Source organism: Sciurus carolinensis, chromosome 1 (genome assembly GCF_902686445.1).
Source record: "Sciurus carolinensis chromosome 1, mSciCar1.2, whole genome shotgun sequence".
NCBI lineage: Eukaryota > Metazoa > Chordata > Mammalia > Rodentia > Sciuridae > Sciurus > Sciurus carolinensis.
Window position 1 is genome coordinate 171,949,293 of NC_062213.1, and position 18,512 is coordinate 171,967,804.

Here is an 18,512-nt window from a genome sequence, read left to right on the forward strand (position 1 = left end):
TTTTCCCATTAAAGAACTACTTCCTCCTGGGAGAGATATCATTTGTCTTCTCGTTTTGTATACTTCATTGAATGACCTGCTTTTTCAAAGTGACAGACCTAGGGAATAGATCTTTACCTCCTAAGCCTCTGTACTGCACATCTGTCACATATAATTACATTTACTTACACAGAAAGTTTAGAGGCAGAGATAGCTTTATTGTTATGAGATTTACCAAGTAGCTATTTCAGAAAGGGGTATGACTTTCTGAATTTTTTGTTCATGGAGAACTCATAATTAGTGATAGATGTGTGGACCCCTGTGGTCAATAAAGAACAAAAGGGAAAATGAAATAGAATTCCTCAATCAAATGTGAAGGTTTTTCATTTGTATGGTAGTTTGATTTTTGACTCAGCAGATCACTGTGATAGTAATTGTATCTCAGAAACAAACAAAAAACCAGTTTCCTAGGTGTTAGTGTTCAGAAGAGGAAAAAGAGCTGGTGGCAACAATGATGTGAAAATACCACCCCGTATACATGGGCAGTACAGCGAACCCTTCCTAATGAGGCACTCACTGTGGCAGAGAGAAGGTCCACAGAGGCTTTAGTGAGGTGGTGCTACCTTGTGAAGAGTTAGGGGCTTCCTCATGGATCATGAAGGCAACAGGGACCTACATCAGATTCAATACAAGGAAGCCTTATTGAGCAAGAAGACTTGAGCAAAACCTAGTAAGATTGATGAGTGAGGCACAGAGCAAATTATGAAGGCTTCACCTGCAAGGTTAATGTAAGTTTTATCCTCCAGGCAAGGAAATTATAATAGTCAAGGCAGTCATATACAGAGTAGTGAAAGCAGGGTCCTAGACAGAGACCTCCTAAGTTGAGATACTGGACTTGCCATTTTGCTGTATGAGCTTAGGCAAGTTACTGAAACTGTCTCCATTCCTCAGCTGTATACAGGGGACAATTATTTCTTTCTCATTGCATTTTGCTTCCTCCCTTTACTTCCTCAGGCCTAAGGGTGGATCACAATCTCTTCATATTAGCTCCAGGGTCCTGCTTTGCTCCTCCAAATTCCTCTACATCTTGTTTGCACATTTGTAAATAAGGTTTTTGTTTAATACGCCTCAAACTTGAGCATGTCATCCATTTCTTGGTGATAGCAGGAATTGGTACTGAAAGTAGCTGCCAGAAAGAGATCCTCAACATGTGCTTCTGAAATTGGGTTTCTCATGCTTTGGAGGAAGGCACAGCTGACTACTCTACTGCCCTAGGAAAGAGCAACCTGTACATGCTATGGCACCACACCTATTCAACTTATGAATATTGGTGGCACAGGATCAAGTACAGGTGAAGACGGTGGCACAGGGAAGAAAGTAAATAGCTTGGTTGCTATGGTCCAAAAGTCATTACAAAGTTTATGGAGTTCTCTACTTTCTTATGATTGTCCTAGAAGATGAACATGAGGAAAAGAGAAACTTAAAACAATGGATACACAGTTGAAAATGTATTTGGAAAACCAGAGGATCTTCATCCCAACTCTGGAGGAACTTATCTTCTCCCTAATTATAAGAGATGGAGATGAGAATTGAATCCAAGGTCTAATTGTAAGCATTTCAGAATTGGAGCAATAATTAAATGCTCCATTCATAAAATCTCTTAAGCTAATTTAGAGACACTCTAAGGCAGCCTAAGGCACTGAGATGAGGGACAAGTGAATTTGGGCACAGAGGGACAGGGCCATGCATGGGATCAACAATATGGATTTCCTTGCATTGGGATTATTTAGGTATCACCTCTGAGTATTCAGCTTACTATTTTCAGGAGACTGGTGGCTAGGTGGCGGCATCCATCATAGAAGAGACAGTAATTTATCCTCAAGGTGTGGACACTTACTCTGATATTGAATCTGCATTCCCAACTGGTAGCACTTCATCAGGCACAGATATTCACACACAAACAAAATGCCTTTTCATTCCCTTTTTTTTTTAACATGCAAAATTGTCTCTGACCAGGAAATTCATTTTACATCTAAGAAAGTGAGCCAATGCACTCAGGACCATGAAATTCACTAGTCCATGTGTACATGACCTAGATATAGCTGTACTTCTCCAAAGGTAATTTGTTAAAAAAAAATAGAATGAAAGCCAAATATGTATATTGGAAAATAGTAGACAATTGCAATGATTTTGCCATAGCAAGTGTTGTCCTTTGGAACATTGCTATATGGAACCCAAAAACTTCAGTCTCACTCACATAATAATCATTCTGTGTTTAAGAAATCAAGGTTAAAATTTCATTTGCAAGAAGAGTCAATTCACCCTTCACTCTAATCTGTATAGTATTCCTGGATGATATTCCTGAACTCAACTATTCACTTATTAAAAGAGAGTGAAAAAATAACAATAATTATCATCATCAGGTACATGTTTCTTACTATGTAGATGAGTTCTAGAAAACATTTGAATAATAGGGAGTTAGTGTTTAATGGGTAGGGAATTTCAATCTGGTAAGACGAAAGAATTCTAGGGATCGGTAGTGGTGATGGTTGCACAACAACCTGACTACATTTAATGCTACAGAGAAGTACACTTAAATTTTTGAAAATTATATGCCATATGTATGCATATTTTATCAAAGAAATTTTCCAATATTCAAACAAAAAGCAAATTAAAGAGTATAAAAGTTGATGCCACATTCAACCTGCTAGAAAAGTGAATCAGATCATAAAAGAAAAGATGCATGTTTCTAACTCAGTGTGATGCACAGAAACAATGCCCAATACATCCCTTTTCTGTTATGCATTTATTTTAAGCAAAGTCAGTGATTCTGACATATCATTTTTTAAATTTTTATTTATTTATTTTGTTTTATTATTGTAAACAAATGGGATACATGTTGTTTCTCTGTCTGTACATGGCGTAAAGGCATACCATTTGTGTAATCATAAATTTACATAGGGTAATGTTGTTTGATTCATTCTGCCATTTTTTCCCTTCTCCCCACCCCTCTCAACCCTCCCCTCCCTCTATACAGTCCTTCCTTCCTCCATTCCTGCCCCCCTCCATAAACCCATCTCCAACCCCAACACTAACCCCTCCCACCCCCCATTATGTGTCATCATCCACTTATTAGCGATATCATTCTTCCTTGGTTTTTTGAGATTGGCTTATCTCACTTAGCATGATATTCTCCAGTTTCATTCATTTGCCTGCAAATGCCATAATTTTATCAATCTTTATGGCTGAGTAGTATTCCATTGTATATATATCCCACATTTTCTTTATCCATTCATCAATTGAAGGACATCTAGGTTTGTTCCACAATCTGGCTATGGTGAACTGAGCAGCTATGAACATTGATGTGGCTGTATCTCTGTAATATGCTGATTTTAAGTCCTTTGGGTATAGGCCAAGGAGTGGGATAGCTGGGTCAAATGGTGGTTCCATTCCAAGTTTTCTAAGGAGTCTCCATACTGCTTTCCAGAGTGGCTGCACTAACTTGCAGCCCCACCAGCAATGTATGAGTGTACCTTTCTCCCCACATCCTCGCCAACACCTGTTGTTGCTTGTATTCTTGATAATCGCCATTCAAATTGGGGTGAGATGGAATCTTAGGGTGGTTTTGATTTGCATTTCTCTTATTACTAGAGATGTTGAACATTTTTCCATATGTTTGTTGATTGCTTGTAGATCTTCTTCTGTGAAGTGTGTATTCATTTCCTTAGCCCATTTTTCAATTGGATTATTTGCATTCTTGGTGTAGATTTTTTTGAGTTCTTTATAGATTCTGGAGATTAGCGTTCTATCTGAAGTATGATTGGCAAAGATTTTCTCCCACTCTGTAGACTCTTTCTTCGCATTGCTGATAGTTTCCTTTGCTGAGAGAAAACTTTTTAGTTTGAATCTATCCCAGTTATTAATTCTTGCTTTTATTTCGTGTGCTATGGGAGTCCTGTTGAGGAAGTCTGGTCCTAAGCCGACATGTTGAAGCTCTGGACCTACTTTTTCTTCTATAAGATGCAAGGTCTCTGGTCTGATTCTGAGATCCTTAATCCATTTTGAGTTTAGTTTCATGCATGGTGAGAGATATGGGTTTAGTTTCATTCTGTTGCATGTGGATTTCCAATTCTCCCAGCACCATTTGTTGAAGAGGCTATCTTTTCTCCATTGCATATTTTTGGCCCCTTTGTCTACTATGAGAAAATTGTATTTATTTGGGTTTGTGTCCGTGTCCTCTATTCTGTATCATTGATCCACCTTTCTATTTTGGTACCAATACCATGCCGTTTTTGTTACTATTGCTTTGTAGTAGAGTTGAAGATCTGGTATTGCGATACCCCCTGCTTCACTCTTTCTGCCAAGGATTGCTTTAGCTATTCTGGGTTTTTTATTCTTCCAGATGGATTTCATAATTGCTTGCTCTATTTCTGCAAGGTACATCATTGGGATTTTAATTGGAATTGCATTGAATCTGTATAGCACTTTTGGTAGTATGGCCATTTTGACAATATTAATTCTTCCTATCCAAGAACATGGGAGATCTTTCCATCTTCTAAGGTTTTCTTTAATTTCTTTCTTTAGTGTTCTGTAGTTCTCATTGTAGAGGTCTTTCACCTCTTTTGTGAGATTGATTCCCAAATATTTTATTTTTTTCGAAGCTATTGTGAATGGGGTAGTTTTCCTAATTTCTCTTTCTGAAGATTCATCACTTATGTATAAAAATGCATTAGATTTATGTGCATTGATCTTATATCCCGCTACCTTACTGAATTCACTTATGAGATCTAAAAGTTTTCTGGTGGAATTTCCTGGTTCCTCTAAGTATACAATCATATCATTGGCAAATAGGGATAGTTTGAGCTCTTCTTTTCCTATTCGTATCCCTTCAATTTCTTTGGTCTGTCTAATTGCTCTGGCTAGAGTTTCAAGGACGATATTGAAAAGAAGTGGTGACAGAGGGCATCCCTGCCTTGTTCCAGTTATTAGAAGGAATGCTTTCAGTTTTTCACCATTTATTAGCTATGGGCTTAGCATAGATGGCCTTTACAATGTTAATGAATGTTCCCACTATCCCTATTTTTTCTAGTGTTTTGAGCATGAAGGGATGCTGTATTTTATCAAATGCTTTTTCTCCATCTATCAAAATAATCATGTGATTCTTGACTTTAAGTCTGTTGATATGGTGAATTACATTTATTGATTTCCTGATATTGAACCAACCTTGCATCCCTGGGATAATACCCACTTGAACATGGTGCACTATCTTTTTAATATGTTTTTGTATGCGTTTTGCTAAAATTTTGTTTAGAATTTTTGCGTCGATGTTCATAAAGGATATTGGTCTGAAATTTTCTTTCCTCGATGTGTCTCTGTCTAGTTTAGGTATCAGAGTAATATTGGCTTCATAGAATGAGTTTGGGAGGGTTCCCTCCTCTTCTATTTTATGGAATACTTTGAGAAGTATTGGAATGAGCTCTTCTTTAAAGGTTTTGTAGAACTCGGCTGAGAACCCATCTGGTCCTGCACTTTTCTTTGTTGGTAGGCTTTTGATGACTTCTTCTATTTCATTACTCGAAATTGGTCTATTTAAATTGTGTATGTCCTCCTCGTTCAGTTTAGGCAATTCATATGTCTCTAGAAACCTGTTGATGTCTTCGAAATTTTCTATTTTGTTGGAGTATAGATTTTCAAAATAGCTTCTAATTATGTTTTGTATTTCATCCTGTCTGTTGTGATATTTCCTTGTTCATCCCGACTTTTAGAGATTTGGTTTTTCTCTCGTCTTCTCTTTGTTAGTGTGGCTAAAGGTTTATCAATATTGTTTATTTTTTCGAAGAATCAACTATTTATTTTGTCAATTTTTTGTATTGTATCTTTTGTTTCAATTTTGTTGATTTCAGCACGAGTTTAACTATTTCCTGTCTTCTACTACTTTTGGTCTTGGTCTGTTCTTCTTTTTCTAGGGCTTTGAGCTGTAGTGTTAGGTCATTTATTTGTTGAGTTTTACTTCTTTTATTAAATGCGCTCCATGAAATAAATCTTCCTCTAAGTACTGCTTTCATAGTGTCCCAGTGATTTTGATATTATATTTCTTTGTTCTCGTTTACCTCTAAGAATTTTTTAATTTCCTTCCTAATATCTTCTGTTATCCATTCATCATATAATAGCATATTGTTTAATCTCCAGGTGTTGGAGTAGTTTCTGTTTTTTACTCTTTCATTTATTTCTAACTTCAATCCATTATGATCTGATAGAGTACAAGGTAGTATCACTGTCTTCTTGTATTTGCTGACATTAGCTTTGTGGCATAATATATGGTCTATTTTAGAGAAGGATCCATGTGCTGCTGAGAAGAAAGTGTATTCGCTCTTCTTTGTTGGATGGTATATTCTATAAATGTCTGTTATGAATAAAGTATTGATTGTGTTATTGAGATCTATGGTTTCTTTGTTCAATTTTTGTTTGGAAGATCTGTCCAGTGGTGAGAGAGGCATGTTAAAATCACCTAGTATTACTGTGTTATGGTCTATTTGGTTTCTAAAATTGAGAAGGATTTGTTTGACATACATGGATGAGCCACTGTTTGGGGCATAGATGTTTATGATTGTTATATCTTGCTGATTTATTCTTCCCTTAAGCAGTATGAAATGTCCTTCTTTATCCCTTCTGACTAACTTTGGCTTGAAGTCCACATTATCTGAAATGAGGATGGATACTCCAGCTTTTTTGCTGAGTCCATGTGCATGGTATGTTTTTCCCCATCCTTTCACCTTTAGTCTATGGGTATCTCTTTCTATGAGGTGAGTCTCTTGCAGGCAACATATTGTTGGATCTTTCTTTTTAATCCAATCTGCCAGTCTATGTCTTTTGATTGATGAATTCAGGCCATTAACATTCAGGTTATTATTGTGATATGATTTGTATTCCCAGTCATTTGGTTCATTTTTAAAATTTCATTTATCTATTTATTTTGACACACCTTGGTTCCTCCTTTATTTGACAGTTCCTTTAGGATAATTCCTCCCTTTGCTAATTTGCTTCTTTGTTTTTATCTCTTCCTCATGAATATTTTGCTGAGAATGTTCTGTAATGCTGGGTTTCTTTTTGTAAATTCTTTTAGCTTTTGTTTATCATGGAATGATTTTACTTCATCATCAAATTTGAAGGTAAGTTTTGCTGGGTATAAGATTCTTGGTTGGCATCCATTTTCTTTCAGAGCTTGAAAAATGTTGTTCCAGGCCCTTCTAGCTTTTAGGGTCTGGATTGAAAAATCTGCTGATATTCTTATTGGTTTCCCTCTGAATGTAATTTGATTCTTTTCTCTCAGCGGCCTTTAAAATTCTGTCTTTATTTTGTATGTTAGGTATTTTCATAATAATGTGCCTTGGTGTGGGTCTGTTGTAATTTTGTATGTTTGGAGTTCTATAAGCCTCTTAGACTTGATTTTCCATTTCATTCTTCAGATTTGGGAAATTTTCTGATATTATTTCAACAAATAGATTGTTCATTCCTTTGGTTTGTTTCTCTAAATCTTCCTCAATCCCAATAATTCTCAAATTTGACCTTTTCATGATATCCCATAGTTCTTAGAGATTCTGTTCATGATTTCTTACCATCTTCTCTGTTTGTTCAATTTTGTTTTCGAGGTTAAATATTTTGTCTTCAATATCTGAAGTTCTGTCTTCCAGGTGTTCTATCCTAATGGTTATGCTTTCTATGGAGTTCTTAATTTGGTTTATTGTTTCCTTCATTTCAAGGATTTCTGTTTGGTTTTTTTCAATATCTCTAACTCTTTATTGAAATGATCTTTTGCTTCCTGAATTTGCTCTGTTAACTGTCGATTGGTGCCATCATTCAATGCCTGCATTTGCTCTTTCATCTCATCGTTTGCTTCCCTAATCATTTTAATTATGTACATTCTGAACTCCCTTTCTGTCATTTCTTCTGCCATGCTGTCATTGGATTTTATTGATGTAACATCTAGATTTGTTTGGGGCATTTTCTCCCCTTGTTTTCTCATATTGTTCAGGAATCAGTGGGTCATTAAGATATTTCAGATTTCCTCTATGGACTTATAATGTCCCTGAAGATTGCTAGTATATCCCTTCTTATCCTTCAGTAGCCTGAAGTCTTGGAGGAAGTTGATCATGCGGAGCTCCACAAAGAAGCTGCCTCTCTAGGGGTGGTGACCCTCAGGTGGCGTATATTCCCTGCTAGTGGGCAGAGGTGCCTCCACTTGTTGACCAATGGTCATCCAATGGGGAACTAGGCTGCGGGCTGAGGCAAGGCCTGTTTGTGCCTGTGTCTCTGGTTTTACCGTCCCTATGGGAAAACCTCCCCCGGCAGGGAAGACTCACTCGGTGGGGACGTCTCGCTGGTCAGTTGCCCTCCTAGAGGTTCCCCTCAATCTACAACTACCGCCTGGGCTGGGCTGTCTTCCTCTGCAACGTTCCCAGGAGCCCGGACCTACCTTCTGAGCCTGGGAGCCTCACCCTTAGCAGGGGATCCTCCTTAGGCTGCCTCTCCCAGAGAATCTGCCCGCAGCCCTGGAAACTTCGCTCCGCCCCTAGGCGTGTCTCTGTACAGCTCTTCCAGCAAGAAGCCACCTAGCTCCTGGGACCCTGCTCTGCACCTAATTGCCTGGCTATGGGGCCCCTCCTCTGACCCACCACCTGGAGCCCGTACAATAGCTCTGATACCCAGTGACCTGCCACAAACCTCCTCCTCTGGACAGTGGCCCGGTTTCCGACGCAGTCACTAGAAGTCCAAGCAATTGACTTTGTGTCTCCTCCTCCCACCAACTGCCTGTAGCCCTAGGCAGTCACTCCGAGTCCAAATGACCCGCCCTGTTCCTCCTCCTCCTCCTCGGGGTAGCCCCTCGGGTGTTCAGGAGTGGAGGCTCCGAGACTGTGACCCACCGCGCTCCTCCTCCAGACAGGCCACCGGTGTTAAGGAGTGGTCGCTTTTAGTTCAATCAACTCACCACTCGTCTCCTCCTCTGGCAACCGCCTGTAGCTCTGATGCAGTCACTCCTAGACCAAGCGACCCACCGCTCTCCTCCTCCAGGCAGGCCACCGGTGTTCTGAAGCAGTCGTTCTGAGTTCAAACAGCTCGCCTCGCAGCTCCTCCTCTGGCATCTGCCTGTGGCTCTGCTGCAGTCACTCCTAGACCAAGCGACCCGCTGGTCTCTTCCTCTTCCTCCAGGCAACGTCCCGGTGTTCAGGAGCGCTCACTCTGAGTCCAAACAGCTCGCCTCGCAGCTCCTCCTCAGGCAGCCGCCCGGAGCCCCAGTGGTTGCTCCGAGTCCAAGCGCTGTGCTGAGCCGCCTCATCTACGATGATCCCAGTTTTCCGTGTTTACCGCTCCAGCGGGGGGAGGGGCGACTCGCCGAGCAACTCTACTTCACAAAGTTCCCTGCGTTCCGGGGCTACCGCCCCATCTGGGACGCCTCCCCAATGGGAGAGACTCACCCGGCGGCTTTGAGTTGGTCCCAAGTCTCTCACTATGTCCTCTTTTGAATCTTGCGTCCTGGAGCAACATGAAATGCAGCCGCCCTCTAGGCCGCCATCTTGAAAAACCCTCTGACATATCATTTTTTAATATTGAGAATAACTGAGTGAAAATATTTTTGCAAAGTCTTTCATGTAATATTTTGAAAGTAAAAAATGTTCAGTTTTCTTTAAAATGTTTTTAAATTTACATCTAATATCTGTACATATTTATGGGGTACTGAGTGATAATTCAATATGCAGCGCTCAAGTCAGGGTGGTTAAGATCCCCTTCCCATTAAACATTTAGCATTTCTTTGTGTTGGGAACCTTCAAACTCCTCTCTTCTAGTTGTTTAGAAAGATACATAATGAGATGCTGCAAACCTTAGTGAACATATGTGCCTGTGGAATACTAGAATTTATTCATTCTAAGTGTGCTTTTGTACCTATTATCTGATCTTCCTCTCTTCCTGCTTTCACTTCTTTACCTAGATTCTAGTAACCACTAATCTACTCTCTACTTCAATGAAATCAACTGTTTTAAACATCTATATATGATTAAGAACATGCAGTATTTGTTTTTCTGTGCTGACCTTTTAGGAAAGTAAAAATATTTCAGAAAGCGCATTTTTAAAAACTTATCACGAACATTTTACAGTGAGTTCTCTCTCATTCTGTTTTTGTTAATCACAACTAGAGACACTAAAGGAGAGGTATTCTGGTTGCAAACAATATTGTGAAACAGGAACCAATCTCACTATTATGTGACTGAGGAATCACATGCATAGGAATACTATTTTCTTTACTTGTTCTCAAGTCATCTCCAGAATCTGAGCCCAATATTTGCTGAGACACAAAACTACATTAAGCTGATCCATACAGAAAAATTGAGAAACATTTTACTCCTACAGTGTTGAAGACTGGTCAATGCATTGCATCCTTCTGAACTCCCAAATCTCACTAGTCTTCAAATACAGATCTGTCAAGCCCATAGAAAGTAGAGACAGGAGTTTCCCAGAAGCTGCAGGAAGAGGAAAGGATGGAATAAGTGAAGACTACCCATGAACCTAAGCCCTAATAAACCCCTCACTTACTTGAGCCTGTGATCCCGAGTCAGCTCTCCGTTGTCCCTACAGAAAGAGCTCCAGTTGAGTTACCTAAGTTTCTAACAGTGTTTCAGCAGTTTTTCTGCAGTCAAGGCAAGATGTTCCAAGATCAGATGGGGACCTGGTAAACAAACTACCAAAGCCCTATCTCCTGCTGTCAAACTCTGGGCATACGATTCTGCTAGTCTGATACTTAAGTTCCTTTCAAGGGGAAATTCCCAGGGAATGACTGGTTACACCAACCTATGGGTGGAGCTCTGTTTAGCTCAGTGATTGCACCTGGCATTGCTCAAATACCAACACGCCTTGCCTCACTGTGGAAAGAAGTAAAACATAACCCGGTTTATATATTTCACACAATTAGTGCTGAATAAAATGACTGTGACATAATGATTTTGAATGCTGTACCTGTACATAGAGAGGAAAGGCATGGAACTCTTGAAGCACAAATAGAAGGCACAAAATTCAGGTTGGGCATTCAAGGAAGTTTTTGGAGAGCTGAGAAGAGTCTCAAGGCAAAGTGAAGAGTTAGCCCATTAAGCCTTCAAAGGAATAGAGTACGTTTTCCAGGCTGAGGAAGTACCTTGATTTTGTAGACATAAGAGAAGATAATGAATTCAAAACACTTCAGGTAATTAAGTGTGGCCAGTGGGAATGAGTATGGGAGGAAATAAATAAGAGATGAGCTGCAGAGAGAGAGAAAAAAAGGGAAAATATAAAGAATGCGAACTTAAGAACCATACTGGATACACACTTAAGTATATGTGCTTATGTGTACACTTAAGTTTTGTATAATATATTAAAGGGTAGGTGATCTGAAGCCCATAGTTATAGGAGAAGTCTTCAATGGAGTCATAATCACTAAATATTATCATTTATCCTAGTTCTTGTTTGATTTGAATTTGAGGTGCTCCCTCAAAACTCCTGTGTTTATGCAGAAAAGTTCAGAGGTGAAATTATTAGATTATGAGAGTTGTGACGTAATCAGTGGATAAATCCATTTGCTAGATTAATAATTAAAAAGAACAACTATATGGGATGGTAACTATAGGCAGGTGGTACAAGACTGGAAGAAATGTGTCACGAGGGGTGCACCCTTATCCTCATGGCTCCTTCTTCTTTCTGCTTCCTAGCTACCATGAGCTAATAACTTTCCTTCACCATGTATTTCTGACATGATGTTCTGTCTCACTGTAGACCTAGAGTTGATCATGGACTGAACCTCTGAAACCATTGGTCCAAAATAAACTTTTCCTCCTCTAAATTGTTCTTGTCAGGTATGTTAGTCACAGTGATGGAAAGCTGACTAACAAAGTTCCTGAATCTAGTGTACTTACCTCCAGGTATTTACGGCAAAGCACTACCTAATTTTTTCCCAGGAGACTGAGAGTGTGTCTAAGCTCTTTTCCAACACATAGAACAATGGGTGCTAAGATAGCACAGAGAATCTGGAGAGTGTGAACATAGCCACCATTTTCGCCCATTCTGTGACTAAAACATTTATAGTGAAATATCTTGAGGAAGAATCCAGAAGTTTCTCTGCTCTTCTAGAAGTATTAAACCAGAGTAGTTCCTGGGGTTAGTCCTGATTTAAAAGTCTTAACATTATTTTTATTTATTTTCTTAGGAATGGTTGCACCTTGTATCCATTTCCTAATCGGGTGTTTACCAGGCACTTTTGGTATCCCTTCATATAAGATTTTGCCACCAGACAACTCACTTTAAGATCATCTGTGAAACACTTGAGGACTACTCTGTCATGGGGAATGCCATTGGTATTTTTAAAAAATTCTCCCAGATGATGGCATTGTACTACTGAGGTTGAAATTTATCTTTCTATAGCTAATGGATATTTCTGACTTGACTTGCCCTTTAGATTTTTCAGGGCTTGTATGATAGGAAGAATTATGAGAGGGAGGGTAATGGTGTTTTCTCAACTGGATCTTTAGAAATTAATTTAAAATCCTATTTTCATGGATGTTCCCTCAATATGGTTATACTCTAGTTATGTGTGTGGGATTTTGATGTTTTGGAACAGCATGCTTCATCTTGCAAATGAGAAGTGCTTTCATGTGTTGTTATCTCCGACTGTCTTATGAATCAATAAGAAAATATGCTTCCACTGTTTACCTAATTAGAGATGGAAAACCCCAACAAAGTAGGAGTGTTTACATGAACTTCAAAAGTTTTTTCCCCAGAAAAGTCATATAAGGCAGCCTTTAAAAAAGAAAAAAATGATAAATGAAACATTATTCAGATTTATATTTTATACTTATTCAAATACAATGTTATGGGTTTTGGCTTTTAGCAGAATATCTGAAGTGCTACAAGCTTAAGAAAATGGATAAGTTAGATAATCAACAAAATTACAGCTTTACTTTATCCTTGGAGAGATTTCAGGGAAACATGCAGCCTGGAGTTTCCAAAAAGAGATGGGAAAACAGCAGCAAAACACAGATAGAAAAGAAGTCACCATATAAACTGTGTGAAGACTTCAGTCAAAATTTTAATGAATAAATTAAGTCCAAGTGTGAGTTAGCATGAAGGAATAATTTCTAAAATGTACACACACAAAAAGTGTTTGTAACCACCTGTGAGAACTTTTCTGTGGACCTCACTTGGTATTCATGAGAGCGATTAAATGCAGGGGGGAAAATGGGAAAAAACTTTCCTTCTTATGCAAGCCAGGAAAAAGATAGGAGCTTCCTCTGCAGGAGAGACAAAATTTATAGCAAGATCTTTTTTCTTTATAAGACAGAACTACTAGGATACAGGTAGAAGTCAGGAAACTCTATCATTTCAGGACACAAATGAGGACTCATTGTTAAATTTTTAAAACCTCCCCAATTTCTCTAACCCTGAGGGAGGGTTAGGAAACTATACTGGGTCTTGACCATTAAATCCAACTCCCAATAGGTGAAACTAATATGACTGAGAAGTACTCAAATCTGAGATGTAAACACACAAGACCGGAACTAAATAGGACCACACAGAAAATCCTCATCATAGTAGCAAGCATCAAAAATCAATAGCAGGTTATTACCTGCTAAGGGAAAGACAAAAGCACAATGGAAACCCTCTCTAATAAATGGGCTCCAGGGAGATCTTATAGCTTGGTGTTAAAAATTTTTGAGAAAATTAGAGAAGATTGAAAGGGAGTGGAACTAGGCAGCAATCCTGACTTCCACAGCACAGAAAGGAGGAAGTGAAGGGACAGCTGAGGGAAGAGCTGAGTTACAGAATAAATGCTCTAAGACCCAACACTGGTCGGTCTGAGTCCTAGAGAGATTTGAAGTTTGTTTATCAAAGTAGGAAATAAGGACAGAGTTCCTTAACCCTGAACCCAGACCAGGGTAGACGATGAGGGGATGGGCAAAGAAAGAAAGAGAGAGGGAGAGGAAAAGCACATAAACTCACTCCCTTAACAACAGGTGGAAAGAAAAGCAGGTCAAATTACAATACAACAGGAATAGCAGGGTCACTGAAGGAGATCAGGTAGTTTAACATAAATTGAAAACAGAAAGTCATTCTAGGCATGGCAGCTGTTTTGTGGAGCCCATAGGTAGCTGGTCACCCTAGAACAAATTAAAGGAATATCCTCACCTTCAGATAGCCACAGGAGTACAACCAGAGGGAGTATCCCTGCTGTGAAATATCTTAATAAGCTGTCTAGAAGGAACTTGTAGAGGGACTGTTGCTAGTTGAATGCTGCTGAAACACCCTCCCCAGCACCAAGAACAAGAGGAGTGGGCTAGAGCAGACCTGCCCTGGGAAGTGTTAGCCTAGTGCATGTCTCTGCACAGCCTCTTTTGGGAGCCCTGACAGAGAGTGGTCACCTGTGATCCATGGTTGTGGAAAATGAGAGCTCAGAACCAGGCAGGAAGGGAGACTTTGTCCTGGACAGTAGAAAAGGAAAGTGTCTGTGACTAGTTGAATCTTGGACACAAGCTGGACAGATGTTTCTGTCCCGGGCACTGGAGAAAAGAAGTACCTATGTTTGACCACCTTGAGCGGCGACTGCTAGAACCCAGGTGAACAAGCTAAGTCCCTTTACTTGCAGGGACAGTGCCCCAACCACCAGTTAGTCAAGAGGGATGCTTCTCACCACAGACCACACACAGGTCCTGTGCTTGCAGATGACATCAGGCTCTATGCCACTTTGAAGAGGACTCTGGAGAGGAGAGGGTGTGTAATGACCCATGGCAAACAGAATAATAGTCCAGAGCCCTACATTCTGAGCTCCTGTACACAACAGAAACAGCAAACAGACACAGTACCACACCCTGCAAGCATCCAGGCTCATGTGCCTGGGCCAAGAAATAAAACCATCTGATAGGATGTTCAATAGGGGAGCAGTTTCTGTATCCCAGCAACTCAGGGGAGATACAAAGCCAAAGAGTGATGGACAGCTTCTAAAAGTCCCAAATCCTGATGAAATCCAAACCATATATATATATATCACTCTGTTTTGACTTGATATTCAATATTGTGCCCTCAACCCATTTTTTTTTTTTTTTAGTGCTTTAAAGTATTAATTGGAAGCATTCTGTCTTTGTTTTCCAAACTCAGGTTTACAATTGCTCCTCTTGCCCTCACTTTTTCCACTTACATTACCTGTTACTATCTCAAACCTTCAAATCTCCCCATCCCTCACACTAATATATATTCTTTTCTTTTTATCTTGGTGCATATTATTCTTTTCTATCTTATTCTTTCTCTTTTTTATTTTATCTCATCTTCTGCACATTTTTTCCTCTTCCCGCTTTCAGCCCCATACATTGCTATGGCAATTTAACCTCATTCAATAACTAAATTTTCAACCTATTCCAGAACTTTACTATGAATTTATTCCTCGGTTAGAGAAACTGTGGAGAACAATAGTGACAAATTTTGGTTTTTTCAAAGGGTTGAATAGTATACGGCTTTGCTTATAATAAATAAGGTTCAGTGTCTTCTCTCAAAGTGCTGCTGATACTGGGAACAGCAGAGAACATGCATGGAGTGTAAGTATCAATACCTGGATATTCACCCAGCACCAGGTTCTTAAGAGAAAGATGCTCAGTAAAGAATCCCTTGCATAAAAGAAGGAATAAACATACAAAGAGAAGAGTAGACAGACAAGCATTTGAAAAAGCAAGAAAACAAACTACTTCAAACAGCCCATAATACTTCAACTACTGACCCCATTGACACCACAGTGGGCAAAATGTTGGAGAAAGTATTTAGAAAGTTTGTGGTTAAATTATCCAATGAGTTAAAAGACGATGTAAGGCATGAACTTAGAAAATATAGGCAGTAGAAGATAATTTCAATAAAGAGAGATTCTAAGAATGTAACAGAAATCCTGGAAATTACTCAATAAATCAAAATAAAAATTCAATGGAAAGCGTCACCAAAAGTTTAGACCAATTTGAAGATATATTTCCAGGCATTGATGACAAAGTATATAATCTTGAAAATAACATTGACAATAAAGAAAAGATATTAAGAGATTGTGACCAGAATATTTAGGAAACCTGGGATAATATTAAGAGAACAAATTTAAGAATCATTGAGATAGAAGGTTTCAAAATACAAACTAAAGGAAAGCACAACCTCTTCAATGAAATAATAGAAAACATTCCAGAAACTATAATTTCCAGAAAATAATATTGGAAAAATTTAAGAACAAGATAGTATTCCAAATACAAGTTATGCATAGAACTCCAAACATGCAAGATCAGAGAAGAGCCTCTCTAAGACATGATATAATAAAAATGCCTAATATGCAGAATGAGGATAGAATTTTAAAAACTCACAAGAGAAAAATGGAAGGTCACATTTAAAGGTAAACCCATTTGAATTTCAACTGATTTCTCAACTCAGACTGTAAAATTCAGGAGGTATATATACCAAGTCTTGAAAGAAAATGAGTGGCAATCAAGATTATTTTATCCAGTAAAATTATCCTTCAGAATTGAAGATAAAATTTTAAAATCTTCCATGATAAGTAGAAACTAAAAGAACTCATTACCATTAAGCCTGCCCTACAGTATATTCTCAATGAAGTATTTTTGCAGAGGAAATGAAAATGAGGCTTTTCAAGATGGTGGACTAGAGGGCGGCTGCATTTCATGTTGCTCCAGGACACAGGATTCAAAAGAGGAGATAGTGAGAGACTTGAGACCAACTCAAAGCCACCGGGTGAGTCTCTCCAGTTGGGGAGGCATCCCAGATGGGGCGGTAGCCCCGGAACCCAAGGAACTTTGTGAAGTAGAGTTACCCGGCGAGACGCCCCTCCCCCCCGCTGGAGCGGTAAACACGGACAACTGGGATCATCGTAGATGAGGCGGCTCAGCACAGCGCTTGGACTCGGAGCAACCACTGGGACTCTGGGCGGCTGCCTGAGGAGGAGCTGGGAGGCGAGCTGTTCGGACTCAGAGCGATCGCTTTTGAACACCAGGGGGTTGCCCGGAGGAAGAGGAGAAGCGCAGGGGTTCGCTTGGTCTAGGAGTGACTGCATCAGAGCTACAGTCAGTTGCCAGAGGAGGAGCTGGGTGGCAAGCTGTTTAGTCTCAGAACGACCGCTTCTGAACACCAGGGGGTTGCCCGGAGAAGAGGAGAAACGTGGCGGTTCACTTGGTCTAGGAGTGACTGCATCAGAGCCACAGGCGGTTGCCAGAGGAGGAGGTGAGTGGTGAGTTGTTTGGATTCAAAGCGACTGCTCCTGAACACAGGTGGCCTGCCTGGAGGAGGAGCGTGGTGGTTCGCTTGGTCTCTGAGCCACCACTCCTGAACACCCGGGGGGCTACCCCGAGGAGGAGGAGGAACAGGGCGGGGCACTGGGACTCAGAGTGACTGCCTAGGGCTACAGGCAGTTGGCGGGAGGAGGAGACGCAAAGTGAGTTGCTTGGACACGTAGTGACTGCATCAGAACACTGGGTGGCTGTCCGGAGGAAGAGGTGTGTGGCGGGTCTCTGGGTCTTGGAGCTATTGTACGGGCCTCCAGGTGGCAGCTCAGAGGAGGGGCCCCATAGCCAGGCGATTAGGTGCAGAGCAGGGTCCCAGGATCTAGGTGGCTTCTTGGTGGAAGAGCCGCACAGAGACACACCTGGGGCGGAGCGAAGTTTCCAGAACTGCGGGCAGATTCTCTGAAGAGAGGCAGACTAAGGAGACTCATCTGCGAAGGGTGAGGCTCCCAGGCCCAGGAGGTAGGTCCGGGCCTCTGGGAACGTTGCAGAGGAAGACAGCCCAGCCCAGGCGGTAGTTGTAGATTGAGGGGAACCTCTAGGAGGGGAACTGACCAGTGAGACCTCCCCACCGGGTGAGTCTTCCCTGCCGGGGGAGGTTTTCCCACAAGGACGGTAAAACCAGAGGCACAGGCACAAACAGGCCTTGCCTCAGCCCGCAGCCTAGTTCCCCTTTGGATGACCATTGGTCAACAAGTGGAGGTACCTCTGCCCACTAGTAGGGAATATACCCCACCTGAGGGTCACCACCCCTAGAGAGGCAGCTTCCTTGTGGAGCACTGCATGATCAACTTCCTCCAAGACTTCAGGCTACTGAAGGATAAGAGGGGATATACTAGCAATCTTCAGGGACCTTATAAGCCAATAGAGAAAATCTGCAATATCTTAATGACCCACTGATTCCTGAACAATATGAGAAAACAAGGGAAGAAAATGCCCCAAACAAATCTAGATGTTACATCAATAGAATCCAACGACAGCATGGCAGAAGAAATGACAGAAAGGGAGTTCAGACTGTACATAATTAGAATGATCAGGGAAGCAAACGATGAGATGAAAGAGCAAATGCAGGCATTGAATGATAGCACCAATCAAGAGTTAAAAGACCAAATACAGGAAGCAAAAGATCATTTCAATAAAGAGAGATATTGAAAAAAAAAACAAACAGAAATCCTTGAAATGAAGGAAACAATAAACCAAATTAAG

At 40.4% G+C, this 18,512-nt stretch overlaps 2 protein-coding genes across 5 annotated transcripts in view; one reads left to right on the forward strand and one right to left on the reverse strand.

Moving 5' to 3' along the window:
• The window catches only part of LOC124986066 (putative selection and upkeep of intraepithelial T-cells protein 1 homolog), a 36,038-nt gene extending 25,220 nt beyond the window's left edge, over positions 1-10,818 (reverse strand). For 2 of the 4 annotated variants that reach the window (XM_047554643.1, XM_047554644.1), the window contains exon 1: positions 10,567-10,790. The gene's annotated coding sequence lies outside the window, so the exon portion shown is untranslated. Of the gene's footprint in view, positions 1-10,566 lie in introns of all 4 variants that reach the window. The other 2 variants (XM_047554646.1, XM_047554645.1) reach the window with 2 other exon arrangements.
• The window catches only part of LOC124986112 (selection and upkeep of intraepithelial T-cells protein 8-like), a 262,170-nt gene that overhangs the window by 182,590 nt on the left and 61,068 nt on the right, over positions 1-18,512 (forward strand). The gene's annotated exons all lie outside the window — the stretch shown is intronic.